Source organism: Lissotriton vulgaris, chromosome 6 (assembly GCF_964263255.1).
Source record: "Lissotriton vulgaris chromosome 6, aLisVul1.2, whole genome shotgun sequence".
NCBI classification, from domain to species: domain Eukaryota; kingdom Metazoa; phylum Chordata; class Amphibia; order Caudata; family Salamandridae; genus Lissotriton; species Lissotriton vulgaris.
Window position 1 is genome coordinate 775,244,429 of NC_141694.1, and position 24,365 is coordinate 775,268,793.

Here is a 24,365-nt window from a genome sequence, read left to right on the forward strand (position 1 = left end):
GCATGATGCCAGTCCGGGGGAAGGCTACCATGCTCCCGCGCCAGCTCCAACGCCCGCCTGTAATGTGGCCCAAGCTGTAGGTGAAATTTCCGATAGAATTCGCTGGGGAACCCGCTCGGCCCCGGTGCTTTACCCACATTAAGCTGGCCCAGCGCGTCGCCCAGTTCCTCCGCCGTAAGGGGGAGCTCCAACGCATCACGCACATCATCGGAGACCGCACTCGGGTGAACCGCCGCGAGGTATCCCTCAATGCCATCAGAGGGAAGACTTTCCCGAGGGGCATACTGACGCTCATAATAGCGTGCAAAGCTCGCCTCGAGGATCACGGGGTCCGTAATTGCCACCCCCGCGTCATCAACAAGCCCTGGTAGAGTGAGTGGTTGCAGAGTCTGCTGACAAAGCCTGTGGAGCATGGTACAGGACTTGTCACCCCACTGATACACCCTGCTACGCGTGGCTAGCCACGCCTGGCGAGCCTCATCCAGCAGGACTGAGGAGTAAGACTGCTGCGCTTGTAAAAGCAGCCGCAGTGTCACATCGGCGGCCGCCTCCCTATGTCGTGTCTCCAGTGCCTCTACTCGCGCCGCGGCCGTAACGATGCTTTCCTGTCGAGCCCGACGTGCGGAGGCGCACCAGGCTACATCCACACTTCTCAAGGTGGGCTTCATAGCCTCCCATACCGTCACCGCGCCCACACCAACCGTGAGGTTGTCCTGCCAGTAGCGGGCAATCGCCCCGCGCAGATGTTGGGAGTAGTCCGGTCGCTGTAGATGCCACGTAGACATCCGCCACCGGAACGGCTGGCGCGGTTTACATAGGTCAATTAGAACCGCCACAGGGGAGTGGTCAGACAGTCCGCGAGGCCGGATCGCCGCCCCCTGTACTCTGTCAAGGAAGGCCCCGGGTACAAACACACAATCCAGGCGCGAGAGGGAGCCATGCACAGCAGAAACATACGTGTATTCCCGCCTCCCCGCATGCAAGTGCCTCCAAGCATCCACCCATCCAAGACCATCTATCAGGGCATTCAGCCGCGTAGGGGAGGCCACAGCCGCGACCCCCCGTCCCCTCTGCCTATCCAAAGCCACGTCTAACACATCATTCCAGTCACCTCCAATCAAAGCCAGGGAACGGGGAAGCTCGGTCCATAATGCAAACAGCCGCTCCGCAAGGGTCCACTGCAGCGGGGGAGGGGCATACACACTACCGAACACCACCGGCTCCACACCAACCCTCCCTTGCACAAACACAAACCGGCCCTGGGGATCAAGCCATTGACGCTCATGTGTATAAGCCAACCGTCTGTAGACCAAAATCGCCACGCCCCTCGACCCCCTAGTAAACCCAGCGTGAAACACTTGGTGAAAGCCAAACCTCTGCAAACTCAGTGCCTTGGTACCCAACATGTTTGTTTCCTGAAGAAAGAGCACATCCGCCAGGTCTCTTTTCGCCCAGCGAAGTACAGCCCCCCGCTTGATCTTGTCCAGGAGCCCCCGAACATTCCAGCTCAGTATACGCATGGTAGTGCCCGAAGACACAATCTGTGGAGCATCAACCATTGTCTCGATGGGCCAGTTCCTGCCGCCCCTGGGATCTGACCCAGGCCTCCAACACCCCAGCCGCCAACATCATAAGAAACACGTGCATCCCCTTGAACACAGCCCCAGACCCAACTACCCCTCCAAACCCGACCCAACCCACAAGAGACCAAACACCCCAGTACCCCCCTCCCCCACCCCCATACCTCAATGAACAATGAAGTATCTGTCGCGGTATACGGTACTTCAGGCCCAAAACACAGCGCCCAAAGCCAGCCATACCAATGGATCCCAACCAGTCCCCCCCCGAACTAAACAGACACGCTCCCAGAACCACCCCCCAGTCCCAACAGGAGGAGGCAGCCCATAGTACGTGCCCCGAACCCCATCAAACATATGGCAAAGTCACAAGCAAAGCACCACAGGGAGGCACCAGACCACAAGGGCCCAAGTATACGCCAAAGAAGAGGTCAATACTGCACCAGCCAATGTCCGTTCCACCGACCAGGGCTCAGCAGCCGCAGTGCACAGTCACAGATGCAGGCAATCAGCAGATAATCCTAGTGAATGGCGATCAGGAGTCTTTGCCAGATTGGTCCGTATCGGGCTGTGTGTCCCCCAGAAGGGGATCTCGGGACAAGGACCTCCGCCGGGAGCGGGACTTGCGGTGTCGTTTTCCTTTGCCTGACGGGTTGCTCCGGTCCTGTGATGAGCCACGCGACGACTCGGAGTGCAACCCCGGCTGGACATGTGGTCGAAGTCTGACCGCCTCATCGGTCCAGTTGAAGACGGCCTCCGGTGTATCAAAGAAAAGAGTCTTGGAGTTGAAGATCACCCGGAGGCGAGCAGGATAGAGCAGCGAGTATTGAATCTTCAGGCCACGCAGCTTGGCCTTAGCTGCCAGGAAGGAGTGCCTCTGCTGGTGGACCAGTTTGGTATAGTCTGGGAAGATCATGATCTTGTGATTGTCGTAAAGCAGAGTGTCTTTAAGCCGTGCCTCCCGGTCGATAACGTCCCGGTCATGGAAGTTGAGGAACCTGGCAATGATAGGGCGAGGCCGCTCCCCGGCCGGCGGTTTCTGCGTCAGGGTGCGGTGTGCACGCTCCACTACGAAGCAGCGCGACAGGGTGTCCGGGGGTAGCCAGCCCTCCAGCCATCGGGATAGGAAAGCATCCATGGGCCCTTTCTCACAGTCCTCCGGAAAGCCAACAAAATGTAGGTTGTTTCGGCGCGCCCGCCCTTCGGCATCCTCCACACGAAGCGCCAGGCCCCGTTGAGTCTGCTCCATGTCGGCAACCTTCGGCTTGAGAGCGCCAACATCCCCTTCCATCGCCGTGACCCTGGTCTCCGTTTCAGTAATGCGGGCGACCGCATTGCGAAGATCCTGGCGCAGCAGCATCACATCGGCACCCACCACGCCAATCTTCGCGTCTAGCATGTCGCGGGACTGTGTAATGGCTGCCAGCAACGCCGCGTTGTCCGGTCCAACATTTTGGCTCCCACCAGCCGCTCCAACCCCTCCACCAGGGCCGGTAAATTTATCAATGGGTCCAGTCTTAGTGGCGGCTGACCCCCTGGTCATGGCGGTCGCAGGGATAACAGATCAGCAGCACGCACCTGAACGGGGGTCGCACCGTGCGGTAGTCCTCTCCTCAGGTCCCGGGCGGGGCGTCCAGAGCACACCAAGCCGCTCGGCACCCCTTCGCCAGCAGCCCGCAGATCACAGGTAGGCCCCCAGGTAGCACCGCTCACCAGCGCACAGCAGGTCGCTGCCGTCGACCCCCGCAGGGCAGGTCCCCAAGTGTCCACCCCTGCCGTCCGCTCCTGTGCACCCCACAGGCCCAGGGCACCGCAGGGGACACCTCCGGTCCGATCGGCTGTTTAGGGCACACAGAGAACTCCCAGGGCCCAACGTCCCACAACAGGTCCCGTAGCACGAGGTGGGAGGGAGGGGGGGGCAGCACTCACTGTTCGATGGGCCCCCTCCGCAGGTCGGCGCCAGGCCCACACCGGGCCCACCAGTACTCCCGGCACAGCGCAGAAATGGGTCACTCCAGGTCAGTCCACAAGCTCTCCGGCCACTGCTCCGGGGACCACAGGGATAGGATAGGGCAACAGTCCAGGCCCAGCGCCCGACCGACCCAACAGCCCCCGGGGGCGCCGATGCGTCTGCACTCCCGGTCCAGAAGATAGGGCCGACGACTCCGGGTGGGGAACCACCAAACTCGAGGTCCCGGCTCCACCAAGGCCGAGTAGGCCGCAGGTTTTCCACGGCCCCCACTAGGCTCAAGCCCCCCACCGCTGGTATGGTGGGGAGAGGCGGGGGATTCCGCAGCCGGTCGCTGGCAGCAGGCAGCTCCTAATCACGGCAAAGAACAGCGCCGCAGGCCCCGGATCGAGCCTCCCAGTCCGGGTGCGCCAAAATTGAGGCCCCGGCTCGCCCGACTGGCACCAGGCCGCTCACCGCTCTGGATCGCCGCAGCGCCGAGGAAGGTCCCAGCGCGTCACTCTCAGCACCGGATTGCACCTCGTGTCATCCGACGCCGGTACCCCTGACTAAATACACAATTCGGGTCCGGGGGCCAGGAGAAATCACAGGATAAGTATCGGGCCGGCGGGAGCTCTAGCAAGCTACGTCCGCCATGATCGCCCGCCAAGCCACGCCCCCAACCCTCAATTTTTTGATTTACTCTTTCTCGCTTTTCTCCAGCGTTTTCTGTCCCTCTTCGTGAGGGTAATTGACAAGATGGATTGGTTGGGGCTTGCTTTTTCAGACAGGATGGATTGTTTGGGGTTTGCTTTTGTGGACATTTCTAATGCTCGCCTGAATGACACCGCCTCTTGTACTCCAGGATGCGCTAGTTTGTTAGGATCATCTAGCATTGGGGTTGGCGGTCCCTCTTCTTCACTCAGGATTCTGTCAGTGCTACCATTTCTAGGCCTGTGCGGTAAAATCCGTTCCACTCGTGGAATTTGTAGAATTTCCGTGGAGAATGCGGAATTACCAAAAATTCCGCAATCCGCGACTTGGCGGAAGTTGTAGCTTGCTCGTGCTTTCAAAATGCGTGTTCGCAAGATATTTCTCCCCAAGCATGCAAAAAGCATTCGCAAACAGGAAAAAAGCATTGCGAACGGGTGGAACAAGCAATTCCATGTGTTTGCAGAACTTTTGCGTGCTCATGGAGATTTGTTACCATTTCGCTGAGCATTGCGTAGCGCGACTACGCAAATTCCGCCCACCCTAAGCCATTTCCCTGCTGGCCGTATTGTGCCTGCTTAGGGGTTTTGTTAGGCCCTTTAGAAGATTTCTTAACTGCCATTAGTATCTGCGACATCATGATAGGAACTGTTGCCAATTTGTCGATTATCTGAGGGCAGTGGCACGTATCGTATATAGTATCCCTGTCTTGTCGTTCCTTCTTAATCATTGAGTTCAGGTCTTGCAGATTTGCTGCTATCCCTTGTACATGGATAATTAGGAGATTTAAATGTTCAACTTGAATATCCAGTTTGTCTGCATGGTGTGTCATTGCTTTCCTGATCTTGTCCATTGTGTTCAATAATTGGGGCCATGCGGAAACCATTGGCGGGTTCATCGGTGCTTCCTGGTATATTTGATTTAATTGAGGTGAATACTCAAGATGCTCCATATGTTCATTGTGCTTGCTCAGATGTTCGTTTCTTGGTGGGGTTTTGAGTGGCGTAATCCCCGCCTTTACAATACTTGACTCAATGGTATCTTGAGTCTGGTGCCTGCTTTGTTTCATAAGTACAGTTTCTTTGGTTTCTCTTGAGAGAAGGGTTGTGGGATTTATTGAGCCTGATGGCAAGAAAAAGTTGTTGTATTTTTCTGCCCAACCCTCTTGTTCCAATGGATCTTGTTCGGTCATTAGCGAAGGGAAATGGACCATTGCCAACAAGCCTGGAATTTGATCCTGTTGATCTTGATAATGATTGTCATTGTGCCAAGAATCTCCTGTTTCTTTATTTATATTTTGTGGTAATTGTGAATACGTTTGTTGGCTAAGGAGAGTGTCCCAGCTTATATCAGGCTCCCTATGGACTAGAGCGAATACTTGTCTGAAGCTTTGAGTGGTGGTCGACTGATTCGAGCTTCTAGTCCAAGTGGACCGATATCAATGCTCCCTAGGCTCACCAGATTTCCGATGTTGAAATTGTTGATCTTACTGCAACACTCTTTGTCTTCTCTTAATATTTTTTGTTTGGTGGTACTGGGTGTCTTTTCCCTAGGATCCTTAGGATTCTCAATGTCATCTCCTTCCGTGCTTTCCGTGTGGCCCTTTCAACTTCCTGAAGAGATTCTGTGACAAACAAACAAATTTGTTATCAGTGCCTGCTTACTGGCTTTAAGACTGATGTTATGGGCAATGAGCACGCTTAGATCATCTACTGTTACTCCCTCATGAATTTTTACTGAACTGTTTTCTGTACCAACTGTGATAAAATCCTTATCTACACTGGGGGTGGGGCTCAACTTCCCTTGATCTTATTTATTTCAAAACTTTGGAGATTTTAAAATATCTTTCCCTGAACCGGTCACAGTCTTGGTTTCAGTCTCCTTTTTGGACACTGGTTGGGTTGGATGACCAGGAGAGGCTGTGCCCCTATTCGGGTCTGTGTCCGTGTCAGTGCCTTGTGGGTCCCTCTTCCTTTTTTTGTTCTTTCCGGAGGTTTCTCTTCTCCATCTCTGGATTTCCCTGATCTTATGGTGTGCCCTCTGGAAAAATATATTTTTTTGGGGTGTCCAATGTTCTGGTGGTTAATGGTGAAAGCAAGTCTCTTGCCCCTGTTCCCTGATTTGCTGGTTTGCTGGTTTATTGGGAACAATGCCCGCAAAAGGGGGGCAGACGCACAAATCTCCCATCTGTACTCTCAACGTCTGCTTGTGCATTGTGCTTTGTACAACCTGGGCAGGGCTGGCCTGCGAAGGGAGTAGATTGGATGCCGCTGACAACTGCCGCTAAGAACTGCCGCTGAAAAAACCACTGAGGGGCTGAGAGCGGCAGCTGAAGGTTTCCTTGTGGACCAGGGCAAACCATGACAGTCACACCAGGGGAAGCCAACACAAAGCCTGGAGCCCAGGCACGCTCTCCGTGGCTCCGCGGCTCCGCAACACACCGCAACACACGTACCGGTGGGCAAATGGCATGCGAGGCCACGAAGGAGCAGGAAGCCTGTCCTGTGCTGTACCTTCTCAAGCCGCTCTCAGGACACCACAGATGCGGCGCCCAACTGGCAAACTATGAAACCTGGAAGCTCCTGACGCCGCCACACCACCTGCTGCTTCTGCCGCCCGCTGTGTGCTTGCTTAAGCACGAAGCACGAATGAAACCACAGAATAGAACAGCTCTCAGCAGGGCTTAAGGTTGTGGCTGCAGTGGGAATGTAGTGTGGTTGTAGTGTGGCTCCCTCTGAACCACGGTGTCGCCGCCCCAGGGATCTGCTGGCACATGCCCCCTCCTCTCAGCGCCTCTCAGCATCCCAGTCCCCCAAACACTGCCGCCGCAACTGCAGACACAAACTACTGGTCCGCGAGGAACCCCCCTGGGCGGCTTTGGTCACCTTTAACGGCCTCTACCGGGCCCCCGTCCCCCAGCGGGAGAGTTCAGCCCTCACGGGTAGTGACTCAATTATGCGGTTGCAAGGAGGCTATTCATGGGCACCAGGAGGTGGTAGTAAAAAATGGTGCGCTGCTCCTCATGTCGCTCCTCGCTCATGAGTGAATGTAGTGTTCTCGGCGGCTGGTGGCAAATGCAACAAGCATTTACAATGCAATGGTCTCGGCATTATTAAAGGTATTGTCATTTACATTGCCAATAGCTTACTCATTAAATAAATGGCATTGTCATTTACAATGCCAATAGCTTAATCGCTCGCAATTGCATGACCTATTGCATTTACACCCACACAGAGCCACACAACCAAAGCCACCCACACAGAGCCACCCACACAGAGTCATTCACATAGAGCCACCTACACAGAGCCACCCTCACACAGACAGAGCCACCCTCACATAGAGCACCTACAAAAAAACTATTCACACAGAGCCAAACACACACACACAGAGCTACACACACACACACACACAGAGCCACACACACACAGAGCCACACACACACAGAGCCACACACACACACAGAGCCACACACACACACACACACACACACAGCCACACACACACACACAGAGCCAGACACACACACAGAGCCACACACACACAGAGCCCCCACACACAGAGCCCCACATACACAGAGCCCCCCCACACACACAGAGCCCCACACACACAGAGCCCCACACACACAGAGCCCCCCCCACACACACACCCAGAGCCCCCCGCACACACACAGAGCCCCCCCCACACACACACAGAGCCCCCCCCACACACACACAGAGCCCCCCCACACTCACACAGAGCACCCCTCACAGACAGAGCCAAGTCAAGTCAAGTTAAAATTTGTATAGCGCACCACTCACCCAGAGGGTCTCAAGGCGCTTGAGGGGGGGGGTACGTTATTTATCAAATATCCAAGTTTTGAGTTGTTTTCTGAAGGAGAGGTGGTTCTGTGTAAGGCGGAGGTGGGTGGGGAGAGAATTCCAGGTTTTGGCCGCTAAGTAGGAGAAAGATCTTCCTCCCATGGTGGATCTTTGGATGCGTGGAATCGCGGCGAGGGCTTGATTGGACGATCGTAGTTGGCGGGTGGGGGTGTAGAAGGTCAGGCACGTGTTCAGGTATTTGGGTCCTAGGTCGTAGAGGGCTTTGTGTGCGTGGGTGAGGAGACGGAACGTTATTCTCTTGTTGACGGGGAGCCAGTGGAGGTCTCTTAGGTGACCGGATATGTGATTGTGGCGGGGGATGTCAAGGATGAGTTTGGCGGAGGCGTTCTGAATGCGTTGGAGTTTTTTCTGTAATTTGGCTGTGGTTCCGGCATAAAGGGTGGTTCCGTAGTCCAGTCGGCTTGTGACAAGTGCATGGGTGACCGTCTTTCTTGTTTCCGTGGGGATCCAACGGAAGATCTTTTTGAGCATACGTAGGATGTTAAAGCATGATGATGAGACGGCGTTGACTTGTCTGGTCATCGAGAGGGAGGAGTCTAGGATGAATCCCAAGTTGCGAGCATGGTCCGTTGGTTTGGGTGCGCTGCCCAGGGCCGGTGGCCACCATGAGTCGTCCCAGGAAGAGGGGGATGATCCTAGGATGAGGACTTCCGTCTTGTCTGAATTTAGTTTTAAACAACTGTTCTTCATCCACTCGGCTACGTCTTAGGTTGGTTTTGGCGGTGTTTGGGTCTTTGGTGAGGGAGAGGATCAGCTGTGTGTCGTCAGCGTAGGAGATGATGTTGAGGTTGTGTTGGCGCGCGATGGATGCGAGGGGGCTCATGTAGACGTTGAAAAGGGTGGGGCTGAGCGATGATCCTTGTGGTACGCCGCAGATGACTTCAGTGGCCTCTGATCTGAAAGGGGGAGGTGTACTCTCTGGGTTCTTCCGGTGAGGAACGAGATGATCCAGTCCAATGCTTTTCCTTGTATCTCGACGTTGCTGAGGCGTTTTATGAGGGTGCTATGACAGACCGTGTTGAACGCTGGGGAGAGGTCCAGTAGGATGAGGGCAGCTGTTTCTCCGTTGTCAAGTAGTGTTCGAATGTCGTCTGTGGCTGCGATGAGGGCGGTCTCAGTGCTGTGTTTGGCTCGGAAGCAGGACTGTGATGGGTCGAGGGAGCCGTTAGACTCGAGGAAGGCGGCGAGCTGACTGTTGACGGTTTTCTCAATGACTTTGGCAGGGAATGGGAGGAGCGAAATGGGGCGGTAGTTCTTAAGTTTGGTGGGGTCTGCTGTGGGTTTCTTCAGGAGGCCGCTGAGTTCGGCATGTTTCCAGCTTTCCGGGAAGGTGGCGGTGTTGAAGGAGCAGTTGATGATATCTCGGAGATGGGGAGCGATGATGGAGTCGGCTTTGTTGAAGATGTGGTGGGGGCATGGGTCGGTTGGCGATCCGGAGTGGATGGAGTTCATCAAGCGGATGGTGTCCTCAGTGCTGATTGGGTTCCAGGCGCAAAGGTTGGTGGTGGGGGTTCTTCAGTTCGGAGGTAGGGGGGGTGGACTGGTCGCCGAAGCTGTTATGTATGTCAGTGATTTTGCTGTGGAAGAACGAGGCTAGAGAGTCGCAGAGGTCTTGAGAGGGAGTGATGTCGTTGGTGCCGGCACTAGGATTGGTAAACTCTTTGACGATGTTGAAGAGTTCCTTGTTGTTGTGGGCGTTGTTGTCGAGTCGATCCTTGAATGCTGATTTCTTGGTGGATCGGATCAGCTGATGGTGTTTGCGGGTGGCGTTCTTGAGGGTGGTCATGTTGTCTGTGGTTGGGTTTTTTCGCCAGGCTTTCTCGAGGCTGCGGCAGATCTTTTGGGATTTCTTAAGTTCGTCATTGAACCAGGGGGCTTTTTTGATACCTGGCTTGTTTTGATTGTTTTTCAAGGGTGCTAATTCGTCAGCGCTGTGGGTGATACATTGTGTGAGGTTGATAGCTGCTTGATTTGGGTCCAATGATTTGGCTGGAGGGTTTTGGTAAAGTGATGTGGTGAGCTGGTCGGTGGTAATTTTGTTCCAGTTTCTACCGGGGATTTGTTGTGGGTGGTGGTGGGTCGTGGTCTTTCTGTAATTGAAGTGAATGCAGCAGTGGTCTGTCCAATGGAGTTCTGTGGCGTGATTGAAGGAGATGTGCTTGCTGGAGGAGAAGATTGGGTCGAGCGTGTGACCGGCATAGTGGGTGCAGGTGTTTACCAGTTGTTTGAGTCCGAGATTGGTGAGGTTGTTCAGAAGGGTGGTTGTGTTGCTGTCGTTGTTCTTTTCGAGGTGGAAGTTGAGGTCCCCTAGTAGAATGTAGTCCTCGGAAGGGAGGGCTTGTGGGCTAATGAAGTCGGTGATGTCTTCGCTGAATTGTGTGCGGGGTCTTGGTGGTCTGTAGATGAGGGTGCCTCTGAGTGTGGTCTTAGGGTCGGTGTGAATCTGGAAGTGAAGTTGTTCGGCGGCTGCAAGGTTGTCGTCGGAACTGGTTGTGATGCGGATGGTGTTCTTATGGACGATGGCTATGCCTCCTCCTGTTTGGTTGATGCGGTCCTTTCAAATGATCTTGTAACCGGCCGGGATGGCTATGGCGATGTCGGGCGCTGATGAGGCGTTCATCCAGGTTTCTGTAAGAAAGGCGACGTCCGGCGTAGTGGTAACTAGTAGGTTCCATAGTTCAGTGGCGTGTTTGTGGACAGAGCGGGAGTTGAGCAGGATGCACTTCGGGTGGTTAGTGTCCGAGCTCTGTTTGGCGTTTGTGGATTTAATGTGGGTCCTTATGCAGTCGAACTTGCAGGAGTGGCAGGTGAAGGGTCCATGGGTTTGTCCAGGGACGGCTTGGTGCAGTCTGGGAGACGGCCGGAGTTGAGTGCAGAGAGGGTTGCGGCGTCGTACGTTATGCGGGTGGAGTGGACTTTGCGGGGACCAGGGGGCCTGGTGCTGGGCGCGGTCCAGGCGCGGACGGACGTAGACGGGCTAACCTTTGGCGCACCTTCGGCGCGCTTATTGCGCGCCCGCTGCGCGTATGTTGCTCTGACATAAGTGGATAGTGGAGGGGGGCAGAGCGAGGGAGGAGCAGCTGGGAGGCGGGAGCGGGGTGGAGAGATGGGCTAGGAGGCACAACAACAAGATGGCAGCAAAAACAAAAGTGAAAAAAGGACGAGATTGGGGCACAGTCTGTAATATCGCTATGATATGGGCAGTGGCACCGGCACAATCAGGCACAGATAATTTATATAAGCAATGCGAGCAATGCAATTAATTAATAGCAGCAGTGAACAGTATAGCGCTACGATACAGTCAATGCGAGCAATGCACAATTAATTATAAGCGGCAGTGAGCAGTATAGCGCTACGATACAGTCAATGCGAGCAATGCACAATTAATTATAAGCAGCAGTGAGCAGTATAGCGCTACGATACCCAGATGACCAGGGAGCGTGAGGAGCGAGCGCTTCTGAACAAGTCAGGACGGTCACAGCGCTTAACCACACGGGTCGATCCTTAACTTTCAGTGGGAGGGAGGAGCAGCTGGGAGGCGGGAGTGGGGTGGAGAGATGGGCTAGGAGGCACAACAACAAGATGGCAGCAAAAAAGCGAAACAGGACGAGATTGGGGCACAGTCTGTAATATCGCTATGATATGGGCAGTGGCACCGGCACAATCAGGCACAGATCATTTATATAAGCAATGCGAGCAATGCAATTAATTTATAGCAGCAGTGAACAGTATAGCACTACGATACAGTCAATGCGAGCAATGCACAATTAATTATAAGCGGCAGTGAGCAGTATAGCGCTACAATACAGTTAATGCAAGCAATGCACAATTAATTATAAGCGGCAGTGAGCAGTATAGCGCTACGATACCCAGATGACCAGGGAGCATGAGGAGCGTCCGGTTCTGAACAAGTCAGGACGGTCACAGCGCTTAACCACACGAGTCGATCCTTAACTTTCAGTGGGAGGGAGGAGCAGCAGGGAGGCCGGAGCGGGGTGGAGAGATGGGCTAGGAGGCACAACAACAAGATCGCAGCAAAAACAAAAGCGAAACAGGACGAGATTGGGGCACAGTCTGTAATATCGCTGTGATATGGGCAGTGGCACCGGCACAATCAGGCACAGATAATTTATATAAGCAATGCGAGCAATGCAATTAATTAATAGAAGCAGTGAGCAGTGTAGCGCTACGATACAGTCAATGCTAGCAATGCACAATTAATTATAAGCGACAGTGAGCAGTATAGCGCTACGATACTCAGATGACCAGGGAGCGTGAGGAGCGACCGCTTCTGAACAAGTCAGAACGGTCACAGCGCTTAACCGCACGGGTCGATCCTTAACTTTCAGTAGGAGGGAGGACCAGCTGGGAGGCGGGAGCGGGGTGGAGAGATGGGCTAGGAGGCACAACAACAAGATGGCAGCAAAAACAAAAGCGAAACAGGACGAGATTGGGGCACAGTCTGTAATATCGCTATGATATGGGCAGTGGCACCGGCACAATCAGGCACAGATAATTTATATAAGCAATGCGAGCAATGCAATTAATTAATAGCAGCAGTGAACAGTATAGCGCTACGATACAGTCAATGCGAGCGATGCACAATTAATTATAAGCGGCAGTGAGCAGTATAGCGCTACGATACAGTCAATGCGAGCAATGCACACACACACACAGCCACACACACACCCAGAGCCACACACACATCCAGAGCCAACCACACACCCAGAGCCACATACACACCCAGAGCCACATACACACAGAGCCACACACACACACACAGGAGAGCAAGCACAGCGAGGGGGCAGGAGAGCAAGAACAGCCAGGGGGCAGGAGAACAAGCACAGCGAGGGGGCAGGAGAAACAGGGGGCAGGGGAGCAAGCACAGCCAGGGGGCAGGGGAGCAAGCACAGCCAGGGGGCAGGGAAGCAAGCACAGCGAGGGGGCAGGGAAGCAATACATACCCAGAGCCACTTACACACCCAGAGCCACATACACACAGAGCCACACACACACACAGGAGAACAAGCACAGCGAGGGGGCAAGAGAACCAGGGGGCAGGGGAGCAAGTACAGCCAGGGGGCAGGGGAGCAAATACAGCCAGGGGGCAGGGGAGCAAGCACAGTGAGGGGGCAGGGAAGCAAGCACAGCAAGGGGGCAGGGAAGCAAGCACAGCGAGGGGGCAGGGGAGCAAGCACAGCCAGGGGAGAAAGCACAGCCAGGGAAGCAAGCACAACCAGGGGCCAGGGAAGCAAGCACAGCCAGGGGGCAGGGAAGCAAGCACAGCCAGGGGGCAGGGGAGCAAGCACAGCCAGGGGCTACTTTATCCCATATATAATGCTATATTTTAGTATGTTATGTCTTGTTATACAGGTTTATATAGAGCACTTTCTTCCTTTGAAGAAAGGACGTGGGTGACATCTTTCACTGTAAAGGAACTTTAACACCAGATCTGTGATGCAGAAAACGGTGCTATGTATGGCGGGGCTAGGCTTTAGGGGGTGAATGTGCCCACCTAATCGCGCACTGTTCACCTGGTGCTCCGCACCTTACTAGTTATTATTCTTGTTTCCACAATTTAAACCACTCTTTTTTCTCTATTGTTTTATATTCTTTTTAATCACTCTTTTGTCTCTAACATTTTCTCTTGTTATTTTCAATGTTCAAAACAATATTCATTTATATTCTTTACATTTAAAAAAAAACATGTATTCTCTACTTCATTTCAATATTTTACATGTCATGCATAATCACTACTTTCTCGTTGAGCCCAATGCATTTCGGCACCTGTTTGGCGCCTTCATCAGGGGAAAATCTGTGAAAAATCAAAAATACATAATGTAAGTGTTTGTGTTTGTTGGACATGGGGGTTCACGTGAGTGTTTTTAAAAAAAATTCATATATGTGTTGGTGTGACTATGCTCGTTTTCGCCTTGACCGTAAGTCTTCTGTTTAAACAAAACAAGAACCAATCTTAAGTTGATTGTTCATTGAATTAGATAACCAAGGATACCCTCTCGTGAATAAATGACATACCTCTATCCTTTCGCCGAAAAATTAATCTCTGTAACAACAAATATAAACAACCTTAGTAAACCATTCCAACACCATCGTAAAAAAACATTGTTGAAAAAAACCTCAAAATTGTCCACACCCTACCTTATCTTCTTACGTTCTAATCCGTCTGAAAAAAACAGACAGAAAATATTCCACGTCATTACTGTATCTCTAATCCTTTCCTCACTCTTTTCTTAATGTAGTATTGCCTGTACCTGTATGTACGCTAGTTTATCTTCCGGCACAAAAACCGCAGCCCTGTGCTCGCTTCTGTTTACCCTCCGCTTGTTGCCTGTTTTTGACGAACTCCGCAAACTCCGCGTCCGGTACCAAACAATTAAAATAAATGACGGACTATCTACGAACCGCTTCGCAATAGATGTATCCTAATCGACGCCATCTTAGTGTGATGAATTCTTTTAACCTTCTCATGATATTTATTTTACTATCTTCTTGTTTACGTTATCTGAGAGCTCAAAAGTACCGCAAACTGAAAAATAAGTCTTGTTTAAAGACAGATGTTCTTTTTGCCTCCATCCCCAATATTTTCCCTTTGTTGAGAACTTCACTCACGACAGTCCGCACCTACGTTATGTACGTGGTTTATATGTTATGCTGCCTCACGGACATTCACTGTCTTTTGTTTTGCTATTTCAAACGATTCCCCCTGTGCAATGCAAATCAATTTAAGAGATACCTTCAAATCCAAAGATAAGGTTATATAGTCAATGATATTACTGTCCTGTTATGGATATTATATGGTATGTTGAGTGTTGGTAAATGTGTTGTGTTGTTATTCAAATGGATACACATTAATCATTTATCAGTACATTACATTCAATTATAAAAAAACATGATATACTCTGGTTCGTCTATGTATATCCTGTCGATGCATTTGGATCCCATCATTTGCCTGTACCTAAAACATTACCTATGTGTGATTTAATTACTACTTAATGAAGTTGTCTCATCTCCAGTTTTTCTCCTTATTATTCATAGGTAACATGATAAATCGTATTTATCATTAAGCCCTGTTGGTAGCATCGTGTTTAGGTATTTGATCCAGAATAGTTCTCGTTGCAACAGTTTTTGATGATTGTCAATTCCTGATTTCATTGGTACGTGTTCTATGATTAAAAACCTTAGTTGGGAAATATTGTGTTTCGCCTCTCTCCAATGGTAAACCAGTGGTGAAGTTAGACTCTCATTGCGAATCCGGCTTTTATGTTCCGTTATTCTTCTTTTCACCTTGCGTTCCGTTTTGCCAATGTACATTTTGCCACATGGGCATTTGATGCCATATACAACATTCTGCGTGTTGCAGTCACTGGTATGTCTTAAATGTATTTGTTTTCCTGTTGTCGGATGAGTACATGTATTTCCTGTTATTACATTATTGCAATTTGTGCAATTATGGCATTTGGTTGTTCCTTTGTATGTCGTTGTAGATGTTGGTAACTGTCTGTGTTTCAGTCTCTCCCTTAGATTTAATCCTCTTGTATATGCATGTAGGGGAAGTTCCTTGAATAATCCATTAAAATCAGGTTCCGTTGATAACAATTCCCATCTTTTGTTGATTATATTTTTGATTTTTTGAGATTGGGTTGTATATTTGGTTACAAACACCATTCTTTCTTGTGGTACCTCTCTTCTGGGTTTAAGCAACTCTACTCTGTCCATTTGCATGACCTTGTCCAGTTGTTCTTGTAAAACCTCTGATGGATATCCTCTTTCCTTGTACTTCTGTACCTGCTTTAGGAGTGTATTTTGACAAATTTGAGCATCAGAGCAGATACGTTTGATCCGTATGAATTGCAAGACTGGAAGGTTCCTGATTAAACTTCTTGGATGGAAGCTTGTGTAAATGAGAGCATTGTTCCGATCTGTGGATTTTGTATATAATTCTGTATTAAATCCACTTTCTGTTTTAGTGATTCTGACGTCCAAAAAATCCTGCATTTTTGGTTGTTTGGGTGCCTCCTCACTGGATTCACTGAGTTAAACGTTTTGTAAATGGGGTGCGTGAGGAGCACTCCATTTTTCTAATATTTATTTTGTACTCAAATGGTGCTGCGATTATTTAGGATAGTCACTCCTAATGTCACTGAGTAGTTATGATTGGTTCTTGTTTTGTTTAAACAGAAGACTTACGGTCAAGGCGAAAACGAGAGTAGTCACACCAACACAGAGAGGTTGTTGTACCCAGGTATGAATTTTTTTAAAAAACACTCACGTGAACCCCCATGTTCAACAAACACAAACACTTACATTATGTATTTTTGATTTTTCACAGATTTTCCCCTGATGATGGCGCCAAACAGGTGCCGAAATGCATTGGGCTTAACGAGAAAGTAGTGATTATGCATGACATGTAAAATATTGAAATGAAGTAGAGAATACATGTTTTTTTTTAAAATGTAAAGAATATAAATGAATATTGTTTTGAACATTGAAAATAACAAGAGAAAGTGTTACAGACAAAAGAGTGATTAAAAAGAATATGAAACAATAGAGAAAAAAGAGTGGTTTAAATTGTGGAAACAAGAATAATAACTAGTAAGGTGCGGAGCACCAGGTGAACAGTGCGCGATTAGGTGGGCACATTCACCCATCATAACTACTCAGTGACATTAGGAGTGACTATCCTAAATAATCGCAGCACCATTTGAATACAAAATAAATATTAGAAAAACGGAGTGCTCCTCACGCACCCATTTACAAAAGGGGCTAGGCTTTAGCCTCGTAGATATAGAAACGAATGGCGAAAACAAAGATAACGTCATCAGGCGCGTCACTCTCTTCCACGGGTCAGTGGGCTGGGTGTCCCGTGGAAGGCGGCAGGATGGATTTCCAAGAGGAAGCAGCTATTTTGGAAACTCAAGCGAGTAAAGTAAACGGTCTCTTTGTACACAGAGTAATCAAAACAGTCATTATCTTTCGAAAAATGCAGCGTGGTCACAGATTGTGTAAGGCCTTTTCAACATTAGGACATCAATGAAGAGAGATGAGAGTTTCAAAGGGCAAAAAAAGGAAACAGCGATAACTGTTTGATCCTTGTGAGGCCTAAAGCATGTTTGGAAAGACCCGAAAGGCACAGGTGATGCTATCAGTCAGCTTCATGGCATTTATTGCATTGACCTGGGAGGGATGAAAGGCGGAGGGTGTGACCCGTGACCTTCAGCTTGTAGGCTGGTGGAGACATATTAACCCGGTGAACTACCTCACAAAATATTCAGCTGCAATGAGCCCGTTTCACCGCGCTTTCTCTGGTGGGGACGCGAACCATTGACCCTTCTTGTTGCGAGAGACGCATTAACCCACTGAGCTGATTCACAAAGCACGTGCTGCGCGTGGTACCCCTGACTTAAGCATTTTAAACGTGCTGAAATTCCAGTTAAACAGGCATAGGTGGCTCGGGTGGCAGTTGTAGCTACAGGGTTGTGGACACTAAACTTTGTGTTCAACAAGGAGCGTAGTGCTACTAATGAAAACTTATCCCATGACACTAGAAGACAACTTCACACGCCACTGCAAGCACCAAGAGGCAACCGAGTTCAAAATGGAGCCCTACTTACTGGCTCTGAACGTTGCCGGTCTCAGCTCCTTCTTCACTCGCGGTGGGGGCAGCTATGCGGCGATACTCCCAGGGCTCTCTCCTCACGAGAGCCCCGCCCTTACAAGGCGCTCCTTCTCCCGGTCCCCCATCTTGGGATCAAGACTCAGAGTGTGGAGCACTCATGGCTCGGGGGCGCTTCTCTTCGGCCGGCTTCTCCTCCAGATGCTGCAGGGCTCCCTCAGCTCACGGGAGCCCTGCCGACCAGCCGCCATGCTCCTTCTTCCTCACAATGCACATCCCGGAGCTCCCATCGCTCATGGGAACCCCGCACCAGCACTCCCCATCGGCCCCAATCACTGGGCCTCGGCAGGACTTCGGGCGGCACACGCGGCTCCCTCCTCGCAACGGGAGCCCCACAGGATTTTGATGTAAGCCCCGTCCTTTTCAGACTGGGGGGCGTGTTTTTTAGGTTTGATTGACTGAAGACGTCACAGATAGAAAGAACCTAAAAAACACGCCCCCGAATCCGTAAAAGACGGGGCTTAAAGGGAGTGATGGCCCTCTCCTCCAATGGCTGGCCAGCATTTACGAGGCCAGCCAATGGAGAAGAGGGGCGGGTTCAAGCCACCTAACTAAAAAACATTAAATCTTCGGACCGAACTGCGCAAGCGCAGCCTACTGTCCTCGACCTCAAAATGTGATGTATCCTTGTTGTATTTAGGGCCGTTTCCTGTCGTAGGCATTAGACCTACCCACATGAATAAAGTAACATTTTTATCAGAGGAGTTGGAGTAATGCAGGGTGGAAGGAAGTTTGTGTATTCCTGCAGATTCCAGAACTTTCCATCACTGAAACTGTCAGGAAAATGTGTTTTTTTGTCAAAGTTTGAGGTTTGCAAGGGATTCTGGTTAAAAAAGCCCGGTGAAAGCAGCGCAAGTCACTCCACCCTGGATTCCCCCAATGTCTAGTTTTCAAAAGAGTGCATGTTGAGCCACGGCCCAAAATCTCAGCTACCGACTTTGCAAAAAAAGGGTCAGTTTTCAGTGGAAAAATATGATGTATCAATGTTGCATTTTGGGGTGTTTCCTCCTATGAGCACTAGGCCTACCAACACATGTGAGTTATAATTTTTATCAGAAGACAAGTAGGAGTAAAGAATAGTAGAGCATTTGTTATTATCAATTGGACTTCGCTGCATTTGTGCCTTCCTAATGATGTAAGCCAGTGTGTAAGAAAGAAGAAATTTTTTAAACTACCCTCTAAATCATATGCCAATTTGGGTGCCCACAAATTCAGAGATTTACAAAAAAACACAACTCCTAAACTCTATATCTTGTGCCCATTCCAGAAAATGTTAGTTTTTTTCATACTTATTTTTCATTTTACATATTTCCCCACATGAATTGGCTTAAACTTGGTACACAAGGAAAAACCATTGTAAGGTGCAGCTCAGTTGCTGGCTCTGGGTACCTTAGGTTCGTAGAGAAGCTACATACCCAAATATCCCTGCAAGTAAAAGTGTCTAGTGGACATAATGATATATTGCTTTTGTAAATTGGCTATGGTGACAAAAATGTACAGGTGCAAATGTTGACAGGAATGTCAGTTTTTTTCTACTCATTTTCAATATTTCTTTATTTCAACAGTTAATTTATTTGGGAAAACCTTAAGGGATCCACATAAATAAGCCCTTGCTGGATTTAAAATTGTGTCTACATTTCAGACATCTATAGCTTTCCTTGATCACTCTTGGGTTTCACACTGGATTTCATCACAAACTGGAAATATTTTGAGAATGCAATAAATAGGAAAAATGGGTGACCTCTAAAAAATGCCAAAGCTGTGGTAAAAAATAGTTGATTTTACTCAGCTCTGCGTGTACCTAAAGCTGAGAATATAATGGCTTTAGAGCAAAAAAACGTTCATTGAAAAGAAACAGACACTTTTATCCAGTGCACTTTTTTCACCAAAAGCTCAAAATTAGCTATAGTTTGACTATTTTTTCAGGCCCCTTCAGGGAAATTCACAAGCTCTGGGTACTTTTAGAATCCCCAGGATGTTAGAGAAAAAGGAAACAATTTTTCCATGGATACCTTATGTAGCAAAATGTTGCTAGACCCATAAGTGGTAGGTTAGTGGGGAGCACCAGTAGTTGAGGAGTTAGACAAGAGTTTTAGCAGCCCAAATCTGCCTTATCCCACATTGATTTCCAGATATTTGGTAGATTCTTGCAAAGCCATGACTTCATATTAACGCATTGACTCCATCGTCATGAGACTCAACTTAACTTCAGCAACTCCTGTCAATGTCAAATATAGCAAACGGTACAAGGTCCAACATGACTAGTGTGGACAGTTGCCTTGGCATTGACAACACGGGGCAAGACTGAATTTAGGGCGGTGTGACCGGTGAAGCTGCTCCTGGCTTATCTCAGGGGGCACTGTGTTTAGAAAAAAACGTGTGGGTTTAAAAACACCTGCTTCTAAGTTTCCTGTGTGTGCAGCAGTTTTCATGCAACATAAAAATGTTAAGATGACTCTGGTGATTAATTTTCCTGCTAGAGAGACATTGGCGTTTTTGTTCTGGGTGCAGTTTTGACTAAACATAAAGCAAAGCAGAGGGTCAATATATCTGCTGAATGAAACATGTACCATGCAGATCACAGAACTGTATTTTATGTGGTTTGCTGCTTTTGTCACAGAGGTCTTCTTGTTATTTGCAGTTTATACATTACAATTACATAAATTACAATCTAATACGGCACAGTGACCTATAAAGTGTCATCAAAGAGTTGCTTGGCAGCTGCATGGCATAGATTATAACATTATGTTTTTTTCTTCAGCCTTTCACTATCCTAATGTTGTTAAAAGGGATTTGTTTCATTAGAAATACATTCGTTTTTTAAAACTCTTTTTATCCCTTCCGACCTGAGACAAACCACTAACTATCTCCAGTTCCAAAGGAAACTCAAAACTTATCTCTTCCCTATACTGTAAATCTCTCAGCATACACTTCAGCAGCTTCCCTGGTTTTCAGCGCCGTGATATCCCATGGGATGAGTGTCGCGCTTTACAAAAACCTCAAATAAATAAATATCAGTATTTAAACATCCAGGTGCAGAGATCTGGCACCCTCGGCGTTCTTTCATGGACCCCACACTTAATCAAACTTCTCAACCCCAGGGTTGGTACAAAGGTTTTGCAACCCTCATGCACCAGTCCAGACTTGACTTCAATGCTCGCAGCATCAGTGGCTTTTCCTGCCCCCTTTGTCTAATAATATCTCTCCTTGTCCCCCTCAAGGCTGTATTACAGATGAGGAGAGAGTAGCCGTCCAGGGTCTGGTTGCCCCATACACCCAGGGTGATCAATTGCAGATTGAGTGCATCCCAGGACTTCAGACAGTTGGAAACATATCTGTCTAATGTGTCTGTATCCTAGGGCACCCCTAGATCGCTGACAGCAGTGTGCCTCTTTGCCTGCATCCCCTAAGGCAGTTGTCAGTGTCTACCCTTCCCATATGGAAAAGCCTCATCCTAGTGAAGTAGTGTTTATTGAGTATCTTTAGTTGATTTAATTGGAACCCCACTTGCCAATGTCTTTTCCCATTTTTCACGGAGACTTTCAAGGGGAGGAAGGCTGTTGTGCAGGAGAGTGGAATAGAGATGGGACACTGCATGATTGGTTAAAGGGGCTCCCAAAAACTTGTACTCCGGGGAGATTCATCTGGAGCCTCTCATAAGGCCACCACGTGGTCTCTCAGGAGGAATCTCCTCTGCTGGTATCTAAAGTACTGATTCTCCGACATCTCATATTCCCTCTGTAGTTCTCCAAACAGTAGTATCATTTCTTGCTCGTACCAGATGTCGCCCACTTTAGAGATTCCCAGTAGGTCCCATTTTCTGTGGCCCTATATCACCCACATTTCATTAAAGAGCTCAGAGTCCTAGGGCTTTGGTAGCTGTGTGCCATATTTTACCTGCAACAGTTGTGGGGGCTGGCAGGGGTGATGTCCCTTTCTCCCAAATACAGCCTTAAGGGATATCCCTCCATCCCCATGGTCCATCTGTTGAACATCAAATAGAGCTTCTGCTGAGAAGTGAAGGTCCAAATATAAACCACTTGTAGCGGAATAGCACAGTGACAGTAGTTTAGTTGCGATTCTGCTCTCCAGCGGTGGTCTAGTGAGGGATGTCCATGCAATCTGCACCCTCCCCCCATAATAGGACTCTTGTGACATCTGTCACTCCCTAAAGAATCCAATTGGGATTTCAAACAGGTTATTCTGCCGGGCAAATAAGAACTTCAGAAGGTTTATCATCTTATATAAAGTGGCCCTATCCACCAGTGTCAATGGCAATTTATTTTCATTGTTCTGAGCCCTCCTCATAGGCAACGAGAATTTTCCCCAGGTTGTCCTTTATGAAAAGCTTTGGGTATCTTGTTGTAAAGATCCCTTAAATGTGTGAGGTTGCCATACCAGGGGGTGATGTCAGGCTCCCACACCCTTATTTCTGACAGTAAAAATGAAATGGATGTATGCCAGTTGATTTTAAGCCCTGAGAAGGAGCTGCACACTTTCAGTATTTCCAGCACCCTGTTGGACCAAACTGGCTGTGTCTGTTAGGTATTGCAGAATATCAATGGCTTAGAGTGAAACTACATTCTCCCAATCTGGGACCCATCTCATGCCTCAGACGACTGCATCCCATCTCAGCCAGCAGACCAGTGATGTTTTTGCCAGAGAAAAGAGCAGGGGAACAGCGGACAACCTTGACGGGTGCCCCTGCCCAGGTTAAACTCCTCAGAGAAAGCCCAATTTACCCGGAACCTGGAGCCGGGTCCATGTATAGAAGTGACACCCAGGACATGAAGACTGTGCTCATACCGATTTTACTCAGTAGCGTTATTAAAAAGGCATATTCCACTGACTTGTAAGTCTTTTTGGCGTCCTGAGCAAGCAAGATGTCCATCCAGCTATCCCGTCACATCTCGCCAGGCATCCAGCCAATATGCATAATTTGTGTCCCATTGTCGGTTGGTCTGAGGCCACCAGCTTGTCCACCACCCGGAGTAGGTGGTTGGCCAACACTTTTGCCATATCTTGGTTTGAAGATTAAGGAGTCAAATTGGTAAGTATTAGGTGCATTTCTTCTGTGGCTTCCCAGGCTTGTGGATCATGATTATCTTTGCTCTCTTGAGATCTCGGGAATGATGCCCTCCTGCTTTGCCCAGAGGTACATCACTCTAAGAGGGCCCACAATGCGTGATTATGTGCATTTGATGTACTCTAGGGGTAGCCATTAGGAGCATGGTCTTTCCCGCTTCTCCCGGGTTTTCCTCGGCCCTCCGATAGAACGGGCGCCACTGTGAAAAATCTTGGTGTTTGGTTCGACCAAATTCTGCACTTTGTGACGCACGTGAAGAAGTTGGCCGGTACTTGCTTCGGCATACTGAAGAGCTTGAGGAAGTTTCTTCCCCTCCTGCCGACTGCCTCCATAGAAACCGTGGTCCGTGCGTTGATTCTTTCCCATTTGGACTACGCCAATGCTCTCCTGGTAAACTGCTCGGGGTCCCTGGTCAAAAAACTGCAGGTCGTGCAGAACTCGGCGGTCAGACTCCTCATGGGGCTTTCAGGCCTCTAGCTCTGGTGTTGTGGTTCTTAGTCTTGCCCGAGACATGTGCAATAAGGGTGCCCCTCAGGACTGTCGTGTATGCCTCCCATAGGTGAATCTCTGAGTCCACCCCGCCTGTGTTCTCCAAAAAGTAGTGTTCCATGGCCTCAGTGATCAGTTTCCTGGTGGTCCAGTCCATCAGATCCCAAGAGTCAAACTTCCATCCTTCCTTTTCTCCTGTGTGCCAGTGCCCAATTTTGTGGTTAGAGGCGAGTGATCTAAGATGCTGCGAGGTAGGATACTGGTGTTCCTAAACCTGCCTAGTTGTTCCGACGGCATCAGGAAATGGTTCACTCTGGACATGGAGTGCATCTGATTAGCATTGCAAATGATTTGTCCCGCCCCCTAGTGCTCCTCTCTCCATATGTCCATATATCGGCTATAGTGTTGAGTAAGGAAGCAAATCGCAAATCAGGTGCAGGCTTTCCCCTGTGGTCGTCAACCTGTTGAGGATGTATTCTTGGTGTGTTAGGTTGATGTTGTCACCCATGAGGAGCCAGGTATCTGGCACGGCTGTCAACTACACACACAGTTTTCCCAATCCATCAGTTTGTAAACCAGGCTGAACCCTTTACACCTCCTGCTTAGTGCTGCCTGGCAGCTATGTGTGTCGACCCATATTTAAGACACTTAATGAGGGAAGGATCGTTGCACCAGTATGCCTACCCATCTGGAACCCGATGAATATCCAGAGAACACCAGGAGACGATATTGGCCATGATTCAGCACATTGCCGGGTATGTCTCTTGCAGAAAAATTATGTTTGGGTTTTGCTTCCGTAGATACTTCCATAATATTCCCGTCTTCAGCTTACTTCCTAAACCATTAATATTCCACTTGAGAATTTTAATAGTGGGGTTGGGGGATATATGTGTGGTGTGTTTGGCATCATATATGTTTATGTCGAATAGCCTGAATGCTCTGAAATGACCAAGTATGCTTCTTACGAAATCCTCATTACCAC